General features: G+C 39.8%; 1 protein-coding gene across 2 annotated transcripts in view; it reads right to left on the reverse strand.

Annotated features, from left to right (window-relative positions):
* The window catches only part of SLITRK6 (SLIT and NTRK like family member 6), an 85,289-nt gene that overhangs the window by 44,324 nt on the left and 25,280 nt on the right, over window positions 1-15,685 (reverse strand). The window contains exon 2 of one of the 2 annotated variants that reach the window (XM_077297176.1): window positions 9,792-9,896. The exons of the other annotated variant lie outside the window; for it this stretch is intronic. The gene's annotated coding sequence lies outside the window, so the exon portion shown is untranslated. The remainder of the gene's footprint in view (window positions 1-9,791; window positions 9,897-15,685) is intronic. 2 annotated transcript variants of the gene reach the window in all.

Here is a 15,685-nt window from a genome sequence, read left to right on the forward strand (position 1 = left end):
TCACTAAGGGGGGGGTACTGTTGTGAATTTGCTTTTTGCTCCCTCTAGTGGTTACTAGTTTTTTGACTCTGGTTTTTCTGTCATTCCTTTTATCCGCACCTGGGTCGTTAGTTAGGGATGTTGCTATATAAGCTCCCTGGACCTTCAGTTCTATGCCTGGCAACGTAGTTATCAGAGCTAGTCTGCTGTGCTCTTGTCTACTGATCCTGGTTCCAGTTATATCAGCTAAGTCTGCCTTTTGCTTTTTGCTATTTGTTTTGGTTTTGTATTTTTGTCCAGCTTGTTCCAAATCTATATCCTGACCTTTGCTGGAAGCTCTAGGGGGCTGGTGTTCTCCCCCCGGACCGTTAAACGGTTCGGGGGTTCTTGAATTTCCAGTGTGGATTTTGATAGGGTTTTTTGTTGACCATATAAGTTACCTTTCTTTATTCTGCTATCAGTAAGCGGGCCTCTCTGTGCTAAACCTGGTTCATTTCTGTGTTTGTCATTTCCTCTTACCTCACCGTCATTATTTGTGGGGGGCTTCTATCCAGCTTTGGGGTCCCCTTCTCTGGAGGCAAGAAAGGTCTTTGTTTTCCTCTACTAGGGGTAGCTAGATTCTCCGGCTGGCGCGTGTCATCTAGAATCAACGTAGGAATGATCCCCGGCTACTTCTAGTGTTGGCGTTAGGAGTAGATATATGGTCAACCCAGTTACCACTGCCCTATGAGCTGGATTTTTGTATTCTGCAGACTTCCACGTTCCTCTGAGACCCTCGCCATTGGGGTCATAACAGTATTTGACTACTACGCCTTATTGAGAATCTATATGTCCCCAGCTTATTCCCTGTCAAGGTAATGGCACTAACTAACTAATTGCCTGGGAATCAATCCGCTACCCTGTAAATCGCATCTTTGCTATTATGCCCCCCTAACATGACCAACTACATCAGGGACGACTTGGGTCCTTGTTGATATATCTTGACACACCATATATTTAATTCATGTGTATCTACAGTATATGTAACCCTGCTATCCCATTATACATCACACCAACAGTTTACATGCCAAGGGATTTATCCTCCTGCCCCACGCTTGCCACTCGTATATGTATCTAATCGTGCACCAAGGTAACTAGCTTATGCTTCGTCTCTTATTCCCAGTACCTACTACTCCGATCAATGCCGTAGATGTTTTGAAGCAAAGATTGTTGCTCTTTACTAGTAGTCTCTAACCATCTCTGGCTCCTCTTTTTGTACATATTTGTAGATATCATTTATGTTTGCTTGTCTATATTTTACATATTGGTGTGTGTATTTTAGTCTATTCACATGATACATCATTGTCTTTACCTTTGTTGATGTTGCTAGATTTAAATTTTGTTTCTTTATTTCCGTAGTAACCCCATGAATAAGACCCGGGAGGGTCGAAACGTTGGGTTTCTATCTGCACATTTTTCTTTGTGGCATCCTGGTTTGTGAACACAATAAACTTGTAAAATACTTTTGCATCATATCAGTTCTGAGTGTGTTGAGTGTGCGGTAATTTTTTGATACATGACTGCTTGGACCACATGGTCTGTTTTACCAGCACCTCCTTGCTTTTGACCTGAGCGCACACCATTACTTCCCTTATAATAAAACCAATGGCGTAGTTCAAAAGTACACTTCGTTCCACGAAAAAACCTTTACATGGCCTTATTGACAGAAAAATAAAAAAGTTATGGCTCTTGGAAGAAGGGGGGCAATTGGTAATCCACTCTCTTCATCTGATACACGCCTTTTATCTGTAATTTCCTGTATACAGAGGGTACAGAAAGTATTCATACCCCTTTACATTTTTCACTCTTTGTTTCATTGCAGCCATTTGGTAAATTCAAAATAGTTAATTTTTTTGTCTCATTAAAGCCGTGGTCACACACAATGTATAAAAAATCTGTCCGATTATGTCTGCTGAGAATCACACAAATGTTAACCATATGCTGATCCGTATCTCATCCGTGTGCAATGCGAGGATGCAATTATTTCTCAAAAAAGTATCCATGTGTCATCCGTATCTCATCCGTATTGTGAGATTTTCTCACACACTTGCAAAATGAGCAAATAATGGCTGAGCCTTTCCTGTTACCTGCCAAATGCCTGAGATTATCTCACAAGTCACACTGTTGGTCCGTGTGCTGTGCGATTTTTTCTCCCACCCATAGACTTGCATTGGCGTTTCTCAGCTGAGCTACGCGGACAATCACAGCATGCTGCGATTTCACTCTCAAGTGTAATACGGATGAGAAAAAAATGGATGATGGGAGCTGCCCCATAGATTAACATTGGTCCGAGTGCTATGCGATTTTTTTCTCGCTTAACACTCATCCGTATTACTCTGTAGTGTGACCCCGGCCTAATGTACACTTTCCACCCCATCTTGACTGAAAAAAAAATAGAAATGTAGAAATTTTTGCAAATTATATTAAAAAAGAAAAACTGAAAGATCACATGTTCATAAGTATTCAGACCATTTACTCAGTATTGAGTAGAAGCACCCTTTTGACCTAGTACAGCCATAAGTCTTCTTGGGAATGATGCAATAAGTTTTTCACACCTTGATTTTTGGGATCCTCTGCCATTCTTCATTGCAGATCCTCTTCAGTTCCGTCAGGGTGGATGGTGAACATTGGTGGACAGCCATTTTCAGGTCTCTCCACAGATGTTCAATTGGGTTTAAGTCAGGGCTCTGGCTGGGCCAGTCAAGAATGGTCACAGAGTTGTTCTGAAGCCACGTCTTTGCTATTTTAGCTGTGTGCTTCGGGTCATTGTCTTGTCTTAAGGTCAATCTTCGGCCAAGTCTGAGATCCATAGCACTCTGGAAGAGGTTTTCATTCAGGATATCTCTGTACTTGGCCACATTCATGTTTCCTTCAAAGGCTACCAGTCATACAGTCGCTGCAGCTGAAAAACACCCCTATAGAATGTTGCTGCCAACAACGTGTTTCACTATTGGGATTGCCTTGGGCAGGTTTTGAGCAGTGCCTGGTTTTCTAAACACATACCGCTTAGAATTATCACCACAAAGGTCTATCTTTGTCTCATCAGACCAGAGAATCTTATTTCTCATAGTGTGGGAGTCCTTCATATGTTTTTTAGCAAACTCTAAGGCGGCTTTCATATGTCTTGCATTGAGGAGAGGCTTCCGTCCAGCCACTCTGCCATAGAGGCCTGACTGGTGGAGGGCTGCAGTGATAGTTCACTTTGTGGAACTTTCTCCCATCTCCCTACTGCATCTCTGGAGCTCTGCCACAGTGATCTTGGGTTTCTTCTTTGCCTCTCAAACCAAGGCTCTTCTCGCATGATTGCTCAGTTTGGCTGGACGACCAGGTCTTGGAAGACTTCTGGCCGTCCCAAACGTCTTCCATTTTAGGATTATGGAGGCCACTGTGCTCTTAGGAACCTTGAGTACTGCAGAAATTCTGTTGTAACCATGACCAGATTTGTGCCTTGCCACAATTCTGTCTCCGAGCTCCTTAGCCAGTTCCTTTGACCTCATGATTCTCTTTTGGTCTGACAGGCACTGAGAGCTGTGAGGTCTTATATAGACAGGTGTGTGCCTTTCCAAATCAAGTCCTATCAGGTTAATTAAACACAGCTGGACACTAATGAAGGAGTAGAACCATCTCAAGAAGGATCACAAGTAAATAGACAGAATTGGACTTAAAAATGAGTGTCTGAGCAAAGGGTCTGAATACTTATGACCATGTGGTATTTCAGTTTTTCTTTTTTAATAAATTTGCAAAAATATCCACATTTGTGTTTTTTTTCAGCCAAGATGGGGGGCAGAGTATACATCAATGAGAAAAAATATGAACTTTTTTGAATTTACCAAATGGCTGCAATGAGAAAAAGTGAAACATTTAAAGGGGTATGAATACTTTCCGTACCCACTGCAGGTCTTTCGAGCTTACTAATATTATGATGCATGCGGATACGTATACAGTGGACCTGGTCTTCCTCCAACTTTGCTCAATATATTGTACCACTCCTCTTCAGCTCTCTGAACACAACCTAGTGATGAAATGTACAATTGGTGGAAAAGATTAACTTGATGGTCCTAGGTTTTTTCAACCTATGTAACTATGTAATCTTCTTTCCTTTACCATTAATATTTAACAAACCACTCAGGACAACACTACATGTAGCACATGCGAAGATGGGTATATGCTGGACCTGGTCTTCTTCCAACTTTGCTCAACATATTGCACCACTGCTCTCCAGCACTCTGATCACAACCTTTTTCCTTTACCATTATTATTTGACAAACCACTCAGGACACCACTAGATGTAGCACATGCAATGATCTGAATGTCATAAATACCTGGCAACTTAGGAAAAAAAATGCAACCTGGCAACCCTATCATATGTTGTAAGCACATTTTCTCCAGCAGTGCTCCAGATGTATTAAACATCTGTGTAGAATATCACATTTGGCAGAAGACTTCACCCACTTTATGTATGGTTAAAATAGTTCACTCTGCCATTCATATTGCCAAGCAATCTTCGTTCACCACCCTAATTTCTTCACTATTTGAAAATCCAAAGCATCTCTTGTCACTTTTCACTCCGTTTTCAGTACTAAACTGCTGATCTATATCACCAAACTCAGTGCAGTCAATCTGACCAATTGTTTCAGTGAAATAAATAACCAAGTCTGACAGGAAATTTTCTACCAATTCCATAATAGCATGAATCCCCTTCTCACTCACACTCCATCAAGTTCACTTTTTACCTTTGAAACATTCACAAATACATTAAACTGTCATCTTCACACCTTACAATCTGCTTTCTGCTCTGTACATTCAACAGAAATTGCACTTATTAAAGTCTCTAACAATTTTCTAACAAGCTAAATCTAAAGGTCTCTACTCTCTTTTTATTCTATTCAATCAATATTTGACACTAAGAATAACCAACCCCTTCTCACTAAGCTCTGCTCTATCGGCCTCAAGGATACTGTCTGTCTCTTGGCTCCCTCTTACCTCTTTGACCACTCGATCTGTGTATCAGTTGCTGGCTCTTCTCCCTCTCCATTTCCTTATGATTAGGGTTTTTCAGCGTTTAATACTAGGTTCTCTCATCTTTTCTTTATTCTCCATAATTTTTGGACAAATGTTCAGCAGATTTGGTTTTTATTATCATTTCTATGATGATGACACCCAAAATTACACATCTTCTCCTGACATCACCCCTTCACAACTACAAAACACCAGTGATTGTCTGTCCAATGTTCTAACATTATCTCCTTGTATCTGAAAATTTCAAAAACTGAACTTTTGTTTCCTTCCTCTTCAGACCGACCATAACCTGATATTACCATTTCCATGCGTGGTTCTACCATAGCGCAGAACACCCCTGATTTCTTGTGGTTATATTTGACTGAGATATTTTCTTCACTGCCTTCATCTACCTTCTCACATCACTTGAACCTCAAAAACAAAGCCAGAATCTGTTTTTTTCTTACCATGCAATCAGCTAAAATTCTTATTTTTGTTCTAATTCATTCACATTTGGACTACAGCAATTAAGTATTAATCATTCTCCCTCTTACTAAACGCTCCCTTCTTCAATTCAGAATGTAGAAATCATGGTCTGTGACAATAATTGCACTAGTTGACCACCATAATAGAATGCAATAAAAACGTATCACCCAAGGAAAACAATACTTATCATCAGCTCTTCCAAAGTGTAATGTAGCCCCGACATGTTTCAATCGCGGAAGGGATGCACAAAAGGAAACATTTCCAGATGGAGGATGGATGAGGCACAAAAGCAATAGAAAAAATACAGCAATCCCAAAGGTTAAATATTGTAGTTGTAATTTCACATTTTATGAAAACCCAGTAAAATCAAGATGAAGGGGAATAGGAAAAAGGAACACAAAAAATTACAGAAAGGATGACGCATCTGTAGGTTCAAAACATGTCATCCTTTCTCCAATTTTCTATGTCCCTTTTTCATATCCCACTTCAACATGTTTTTAATAGATTTTCATTAAATGTGAAGTCTAAACTAAAATATTTTTCCTTTGGGATTGCCAGATTTTTTCTATTGCTTTTATAAACTTATAGCACTCACCCACAGAGTTTTCCATTGTTCACTCTACATCTCCTTTCTCATATCTGTCTACCACTCTACCCATGCCCTCTGTTCAGTTAGTGATCTAAGATGGAAATCTGAATATCCTGCTCCTGTTTCATATGCTTTTAATAGTGTTACACCAGTTCTATGGAATGCACTATTTAATACAATTTAGTTTTCACAATTTTCAAGTGTGCCATAAAAATATATTTCATTAGCCAGGCCTATTACCTCAGTAGCCTAAGTGTTCCATGAGCTCTCGTCCTAAATTTCCTTCAGAATCTGGTCCTCTTTATAATTTGTTCCCACACTCTCTATTCACTCAGTAGCTCTTTATATCTGCGATATTCAGATAGTGGCTTATGACAGGTTCATGCAACTCTATGTCATGAGGATATTGTGACAGAGAAGGGCCAGAAGATTGCAGTGTCTGTTTATACAAACTCCTATACTGATTAGAACTGCTTCATCATCCTATTAAATAGTGCAGGTTTTCCTTGCTCTGTCAATGTAAGGGTTAATCAGTGCAGTTTATCTCCTGGAGCTCTCCATCCTGAATTGACTCAGCTGTTCTGTGTTGGTCACTCCCCTCTGGTATATATGCTTGGCACTGGCACTTGGGAGTTACCATTGATAGTTTACCACTACCTGGTCGGGAGGTGAAGAAGTTCAGTGTTTGGAGTGGGAGGTTGGAGAATTAGGAGATTTCTGCGTGGAGTTTGATTTGTGTTTATCCTTATCCTCTCCTATTTGGTTTGTGCCTCTTATTCCTCCCCTGTTTCCCACTCTGTTGTTTTGTGAGTGTATTTGTATGATTGTAGTTTTCCTTTATCCCTGTCTGTTTACCCCTGTCTGTATGGTTAGAGTTTTCCAATACACTTCGGCCTCACATCTCCCTGGGTGGGGGAGGAAACAGTTAAGGGTTAAGATAGGAGCATAACCAAGCACGAGATCCAGGCATCTTCACCATCTGGGGTAATTTGGGGGACAGATAGAGTCTAGATTGAAAAATCTACTTGAATACCATTACTTATTATAAAGATTGCTGGACCACAAATGACAAGCACATTTTAACTTTTGTCACCCTTATTTCTTTATAGTTGAGCTTTGGCCCTCACTTAATCTCCAGGTGTCTTCTAGCTCTGAGACCTGGGAAGGATCTGATCATTCATATGCAATGTTATGACATAAACTGTAACCTTTCACCTGTTTGCACAAAACCTTCCCAGCCCTCATCAGAGCCAAAAGTCCAGATTAAGTGTGAGATGCCCAAGGATTTTCAGCTTGAGTGGCAGTGATCAGAAGATGTGACAAGGATTGGATGAGTGATGCCGAGGGGCAGAGGGACCAGAGAGATGAATATAAGTATTTTCTTGTTTAATGTTCATATTCAAGGCTCTTTTTTAGAAATGTGACCAGTGTCAATTTATGAGGTAATAACTTTGAAACACTTAAATGAATCCCATAGAATCTGAGACTGTTTCTTCATGACATATTTCACTTCATGATAGTGGTAATATTTGTTCAATATGATTTGCTTTTATTTGTAAAAATATCGGAAATATGCCTAAAATTTCACATTTTTCAACCTTTTAAATCTTATGACCAGAGAGTTATGTCACACAAATAGTTAATAAATAAAATTATCTACTTGACTTAATACTTTTTGTTGGGAATTTAGAAGGGTTGAAGTTGATCAGCAAATACTAATTTTTCCAACAAAATTTACAAAACCATTTTGTTAAGGAACCACATCGCATTTGAAGTGATTTTGGGGGCCTATAAGACAGAAAATATCCAAAAGTGACAACAATCTAAAAACTGCATCCCTCAAACTACTCAAAACCACATTCACAAAGTTTATAAAACTTTCAAGTGCATCAAAGAAATTAATGCAACGTGGATGGAAAAAAATGAACATTTTACCTATTTTCTCAAAAATGTTTACTTTAGCCCCATTTTTAATTTTCACAAGGGTAACAGGAGAAAATTAACTCACAGGGACTCAAACATATTATACAAGCACGCCCAAGATACTCGGATAACACCCGAGCATGCTCAGATACCACATTATCCAAGCACGTTCACTCATCACTGCCAAATGTTTACAAGAGGATTTCCAAAACAGTAATGTTGACTTAAGGCTATGTTTTCACAGTGAGCTTTTGGTGAGTTTTGATGTTGCAGATTTTCTGCACCTTTTCTGCATTTATTAAGTAAATTAGGCTACCTGCATATTTTTCATTGCCTCTATAAGTGCGTTTTTTTAACATGTATTTTATTTTATCACATTTTTGACGTTTTTGCTTTTTTTGTCTCTTGTTGGTAAGCCATGTTTTAAATAAAGCTGTTTTCTTTTTGATACTTCTGGTGTTTGACTTTGACAAAACTTTATTAATGCAATCACGTGCTGATAACATGTGTTTGATGTATTTCCACAGTGAAAACACATTAAAAATGCATGTGCGTTTTTTACTTTTTACTTTTCGCGTCTAATGCAAGTCTATGGGGAAACTTAGCACAGAAAACTCAAGACATGAGTAAGAAAAATTGTTGTGAATTTGAAACACGCAACACAGGTGAATGTACGCAGCATATATAAGAAGCACAGGGGCAAGAGGTGTCTGTATATCTCATTCAGTTTGGTAGAACTGTAAATTGCTGCGTGTTTGATGCAGCAAAAATACTCAGAGTCAAAAACTCATCGAAAAGCTCATTGTGAGGACAGGGCCTTAAATTGATGACAGATTTTAACACATGAAATATTGTTCTTCTAATGGAAATAAATGAAATTTGCTGACAGGTAAATGTTGTGTAGGTTATTTCAAGGTCATATTTTTCTCAGGGAGAAAAAAGCCCTCAAGTTATTTTTGTTGAACAGGTGTTTAGTAGCATGACTGTGTTCACTTCTGTTTTAAGCAAACAGAACCATATTACAAACAGGTAACATGTGCTGTCGCCGTAATGGTACATTTCTAGTCCGACGTTTAAGCACTTTTTGATGCTTTTTTAAAGTCATAAGTTTACATGGTACAATTTTCTTATTGCTGAGAACACATAAACCTAAGGTCAAGAATTTTAAGCATGTGGTAGGCTCCTTAGAATAGACACAAAAAACACAACCATTGTATCACTTAAAACAAATTATGGAAACAATGTATTGCTTCTCTGTCTTAACATTTGCAAGCCAAATATTATACCACATACTGTTAAACAATTTTACACAGAGATTTGTATAGTAAAATGATTCCCCCGGGAGAGCTCCATCTGGGTCGCTATTCTTTGCCAATGCAGATATAACAATTACAAGACTATAGAGCTGTTTTTTATATTATTTTCAACCACTGTTTCCTAAAAAGTTTTTGTAAAAGCCATGTCCCATTTTTCAACATATAATTGAAATGTATTGGCTTCTCCCATTTAATATAAATAATAATGGCCCCTTATTGTGCTGCATGTCATATTCATATTAGAGTCACTGCATCTAGTACTTTTCAAACTTAATAATTAAATCTGAAGATCAATTTGATATTCTGTTAATTGGAAGTCTTTCATACCGGTCATTTTTTTCATATTTTCCATAATCATTTATTCTTTAAACATTCTAAGCAAATATCTGCGCAAAGTCTACTGATGTTATGCATGAAGAAGAAGCATCCTAATTTACATTGCCTAATGATCCCTTGCTTACCTCCTCAGTCACACGCTGTTATCGATACATGGAAAACATCTGAAAAGCCGTGTTATGTTTACAGGATATACATCATTTATTTCATATTGCTGTATATGCTATTAACTGGAAAAGAACACACGAGCTCATTAAAGTATTTCTACTAAACACTGAGGACTACTGTATGAAAGATTTGCATATGAAACCGAGAAGTATGACATTTAGAGGTCATAACTAAGCACAAGGGATTAAGGTATTATCAAAATACTTCCTTCAGTATTATTATCAACCTGTTGTTTGCAGGACGAGTTGTACTTTTGAAAGCTTTCATTTTATCATGTGATGCACTGGAAAGTGGGAAAAAATTGCAAGTGCGTTGAATTTGCAAAATAAGTGCAATTCCACATTTTTTTTCTTACCATGTTCACTATACATTAAAACTGACCTGACAATACGATTCTCCAACTCACTACGAGTACACAGATATGAAACATATATAGTGTTGTTTTAAGTTAAGTGGTGAAAAAAAATTTGAAAATTTAGAAGAAAAACCTTTTTGGTTTTGTCACCATTTTTTGAGACCCATAAAATTTAAACATTTTTTGATTTGGGGCTGTGTGAGGACTTATTTTTTAATTGATACCATTTTGGGGTAAATACAATGTTTTATTCGCCTCTTAGGCTATGTGCACACGTAGGTTCGGGTCCCTGCGGGTTCTCCCACAGCGGATTTGATAAATCTGCAGGGCAAAACCGCTGCGGTTATCCTTGCAGTTTTATCACGTTTTGTCTTGCGGTTTCCGCTGCGGGCTTTGGTTTTACTATTGATGCTGCATATGCAGCATCAATAGTAATGTTAAAAATAAAAAAAAAATTATTATACTCACCCCCTCTGACGTCCAGATCTCCTCGGCGCTGCACGCGGCGGTCCGTTTCCAAAGATGCTGTGCGAGAAGGACCTTTGTGACGTCACGGTCATGTGTGTTATGGACCTGGTGGTTAGGTGCACCAGGAATGACCTGATAGTTAAACACGGAATCGGGATGAGCTCTGGGGAAATGGGAACTCTGCTGACCGCAAACCCTACTCCTATCAACACAACTAGAAATAGCCGTGGAGTGTGCCTGACTCTGCCTAGACGCCTCTTCACAGCCTAAGAGCTAACTACCCCTAAAGAAAGGAAACAAAGCCTCACTTGCCTCAGAGAAATTTCCCCAAAGGTAAAAGCAGCCCCCCACAAGTATTGACTGTGAGATAAGAGGAAATCACAAACACAGGATGAAATAGGTTTTAGCAAAGAGAGGCCAGTCTAACTAAACAGATAGAGGATAGAAAAGGGATCTTTGCGGTCAACACAAAAAGCTACAAAAACCACGCAGAGTGTGCAAAAAATACCCCCGCACCGACTCACGATGCGGTGGTGCCACCCTGCACCCCCAGAGCTTCCAGATAGCCAGGCAGTTTCATGATAGCAAGCTGGACTAGAACTTAGCAAGAAAAACCATATGTAACAAATGAACAAGCAGGAACTTAGCTTGTGCTGGAGTAGACAGGTCCACAGAAAGATCCAGGAGAGATCTGAACCAGTACTAGAACATTGACAGCTGGCATGGAGTAACGATCTGAGTGGAGTTAAATAGAAAATCCAGCCTAGCCCTAAACGAGGGCAGCTGGAGAAGGAATCTCAGAACCAGCAGCTCCACTCACAGCCACCAGAGGGAGTCCACGGACAGAACTCACCGAAGTACCATTCATGACCACAGGAGGGAGTTCGAGAACGGAATTCACAACACATGTGACCGCGGCGTCATCATGGTCATGTGACCGCGACGTCACCGCAGGTCCTGCTCGCACAGCAAACCTGAGACCGGACAGCCGTGTGCAGCGCTGAGAGGTGAGTATAGCATTATTTTTTATTTTTATTCTTTTTTTTACCACAAATATGGTTCCCAGGGCCTGGAGGAGAGTCTCCTCTCCTCCACCCCGGGTACCATCTGCACATTATCCGCTTACTTCCCGCATCGTGGGCACAGCCCCATGCGGGAAGTTAGCGGATCAATGCTTTCCTATGTGTGCAGAATCGCAGCGATTCTGCACAAAGAAGTGACATGCTGCGGAATGTAAACCGCTGCGTTTCTGCGTGGTTTTTCCCGCAGCATGTGCACAGCGGTTTGCGGTTTCCTTAGGGTTTACATGTAAATGTAAACGCTATGGAAACTGCTGCGGACCCGCAGCATCAAAATCGCCGCGGATCTGCGGTAAAACCCGCAAAGTGTGAACATGGCCTTATTGTATTTTATTGCAATGATGCGGCAAGCAAAAAAACTGCAATTCTGGCCTTTTGATTTTTTTTCTCATTTCACTGTTTACCAATTAATTTATTTTATATTTTGATAGATCTGACTTTTATTAATGCAGCTATAGAAAATATGTGTATGTTTTAATTGTTTTACTTTTAATTAAGCAAAAGGGGGTGATTTTAATTTTTTGACGTCATATGGCAGCAAGAGGTTAATGAATTGGACACTATTTTTCACAGTGGTTCAGTAGTTAGCACTGCAGGCAGCTCTGGGGTCCTGGGTTCGAAATGCCACAATAGACAACATCTACAAGGAGTTTGTATGTTTTCCCTGTGTTTGAGTGGGTTTCCTCTGGGTACCTCGGTTTCCTCCCACACTCCAAAAACATACTGATAGGGGACAGCAATGATAATTTATGTAAAGCGCTGCAGAATAAGATAGTGCTACATAAGCAAAGCATAATTAATAAATAAATAATACATAAATTATAAAACAATCATGCTCATATAACTGGAACAGGACGTATAGCACTAATCACTTACAGAAGTGTTCCCCAAATCCAGTGCTCAAGAGCCCCCAGAAGATGACGTACTCAGGATTTCCTTAACCCCTTTACCCCCAAGGGTGGTTTGCACGTTATGGACCGGGCCAATTTTTACAATTCTGACCACTGTCCATTCATGAGGTTATAACTCTGGAACGCTTCAATGGATCCCAGTGATTCTGACAATGTTTTCTCATGACATATTGTACTTCATGATAGTGGTAAAAGTTCTTTGATATTACCTGCGTTTATTTGTGAAAAAAACGGAAATTTGGCAAAAATGTTGAAAACTTCGCAATTTTCCAACTTTGAATTTTTATGCAATTAAATCACAGAGATATGTCACACAAAATACTTAATAAGTAACATTTCCCACATGTCTACTTTACATCAGCACAGTTTTGGAACCAATTTTTTTTTTTGTTAGGGAGTTATAAGGGTTAAAAGTTGACCAGCAATTTCTCATTTTTACAACACCATTTTTTTTTAGGGACCACATCTCATTTGAAGTCATTTTGAGGGGTCTATATGATAGAAAATACCCAAGTGTGACACCATTCTAAAAACTGCACCCCTCAAGGTGCTCAAAACCACATTCACGAAGTTTATTAACCCTTCAGGTGTTTCACAGGAATTTTTGGAATGTTTAAATAAAAATGAACATTTAACTTTTTTTCACAAAAAATTTAATTCAGCTCCAATTTGTTTTATTTTACCAAGGGTAGCAGGAGAAAATGGATGCCAAACGTTATTGAACAATTTGTCCTGAGTACGCTGATACCCCATATGTGGGGGTAAACCACTGTTTGGGCGCATGGCAGAGCTCGGAAGGGAAGGAGCTCCGTTTGACTTTTCAATGCAAAATTGACAGGAATTAAGATGGGACGCCATGTTGCGTTTGGAGAGCCACTGATGTGCCTAAACATTGAAACCCCCCACAAGTGACACCATTTTGGAAAGTAGACCCCCTAAGGAACTTATCTAGAGGTGTGGTGAGCACTTTGACCCACCAAGGGCTTTACATAAGTTTATAATGCAGAGCCGTAAAAATAAAACAAAACTTTTTTCCCACAAAAATTATTTTTTAGCCCCCAGTTTTGTATTTTTCCGAGGGTAACAGGAGAAATTGGACCCCGAAAGTTGTTGTCCAATTTGTCCTGAGTGCGCTGATACCCAATATGTGGGGGGAATCACCGTTTGGGTGCATGGAAGGGCTCGGAAAGGAAGGAGCGCCATTTGGAATGCAGACTTAGATGGAATGGTCTGCAGGCGTCACATTGCATTTGCAGAGCCCCTAATGTACCTAAACAGTAGAAACCCCCCACAAGTGACACCACTTTGGAAAGTAGACCCCCTAAGGAACTCATCTGGATGTGTTGTGAGAGCTTTGAACCCCCAAGTGTTTCACTACAGTTTATAACACAGAGCCGTGCAAATAAAAAAAATTTTTTTTACACAAAAATTATATTTTAGCCCCCAGTTTTGTATTTTTCCAAGGGTAACAGGAGAAATTGGACCCTAAACATTGTTGTCCAATTTGTCCTGAGTACGCTGACACCTGATATGTTGGGGGTAACCACCGTTTGAGCGCATGGCAGAGCTCGGAAGGGAAGGAGCATCATTTGGAATGCAGACTTAGATGGGTTGGTCTGCAGGCGTCACATTGCATTTGCAGAGCCCCTAATGTACCTAAACAGTACAAACCCCCCACAAGTGACCCCATATTGGAAACTAGACCCCCCAAGGAACTTATCTAGATGTGATGTGAGAACTTTGAGCCCCCAAGTGTTTCACTACAGTTTATAACGCAGAGCCGTGAAAATAAAAAATCCTTTTTTTTCACACAAAAATTATTTTTTAGCCCCCAGTTTTGTATTTTCCCAAGGGTAACAGGAGAACTTGGACCCCAAAAGTTGTTGTCCAATTTGTCCTGAGTATTCTGATACCCCATATGTTGGGGTAAACCCCTGTGTGGGCACACGGGAGAGCTCGGAAGGGAAGGAGCACTGTTTTACTTTTTCAATGCAGAATTGGCTGGAATTGAGATCGGATGCCATGTCGCGTTTGGAGAGCCCCTGATGTGCCTAAACAGTGGAAACCCCCCAATTATAACTGAAACCCTAATGCAAACACACCACTAACCCTAATCCCAACGGTAACCCTAACCACACCTCTAACCCAGACACACCCCTAACCCTAATTCCAACCCTATTCCCAACCGTAAATGTAATCCAAACCCAAACCCTAACTTTAGCCCTAACCCTAACTTTAACCCCAACCCTAACTGTAGCCTTAACCCTAGCCCCAACCCTAACCCTAGCCCTAACCCTAGCCCTAACCCTAGCCCTAAATCTAGCCCTAACCCTAGCCCTAACCCTAGCCCTAACCCTAGCCCTAAATCTAGCCCTAACCCTAGCCCTAACCCTAACCCTAATCCTAACCCTAGCCCCAACCCTAACCCTAGCCCTAACCCTAACCCTAGCCCTAACCCTAACCCTAGCCCTAACCCTAGTCATAACCCTAGCCCTAACCCTAACCCTAATCGTAACCCTAACCCTAGCTCTAATGGGAAAATGGAAATAAATACGTTTTTTTAATTTTTTAATTTTTTCCTAACTAAGGGGGTGATGAAGGGGGTTTGATTTACTTTTATAGCGGGTTTTTTAGCGGATTTTTATGATTGGCAGCCGTCACACACTGAAAGACGCTTTTTATTGCAAAAAAATTTTTTTGCGTTACCACATTTTGAGAGCTATAATTTTTCCATATTTGAGACCACAGAGTCATGTGAGGTCTTGTTTTTTGCGGGACGAGTTGACGTTTTTATTGGTAACATTTTCAGGCACGTGACATTTTTTGATCGTTTTTTATTCAGATTTTTGTGAGGCAGAATGACCAAAAACCAGCTATTCATGAATTTCTTTTGGGGGAGGCGTTTATACCATTCCGCTTTTGGTAAAATTGATGAAGCAGTTTTATTCTTTGGGTCAGTACGATTACAGCGATATCTCATTTATATCATTTTTTCATGTTTTGGTGCTTTTATACGATAAAAACTATTTTATAGAAAA

Source organism: Ranitomeya variabilis, chromosome 3 (genome assembly GCF_051348905.1).
Source record: "Ranitomeya variabilis isolate aRanVar5 chromosome 3, aRanVar5.hap1, whole genome shotgun sequence".
Lineage (NCBI taxonomy): Eukaryota > Metazoa > Chordata > Amphibia > Anura > Dendrobatidae > Ranitomeya > Ranitomeya variabilis.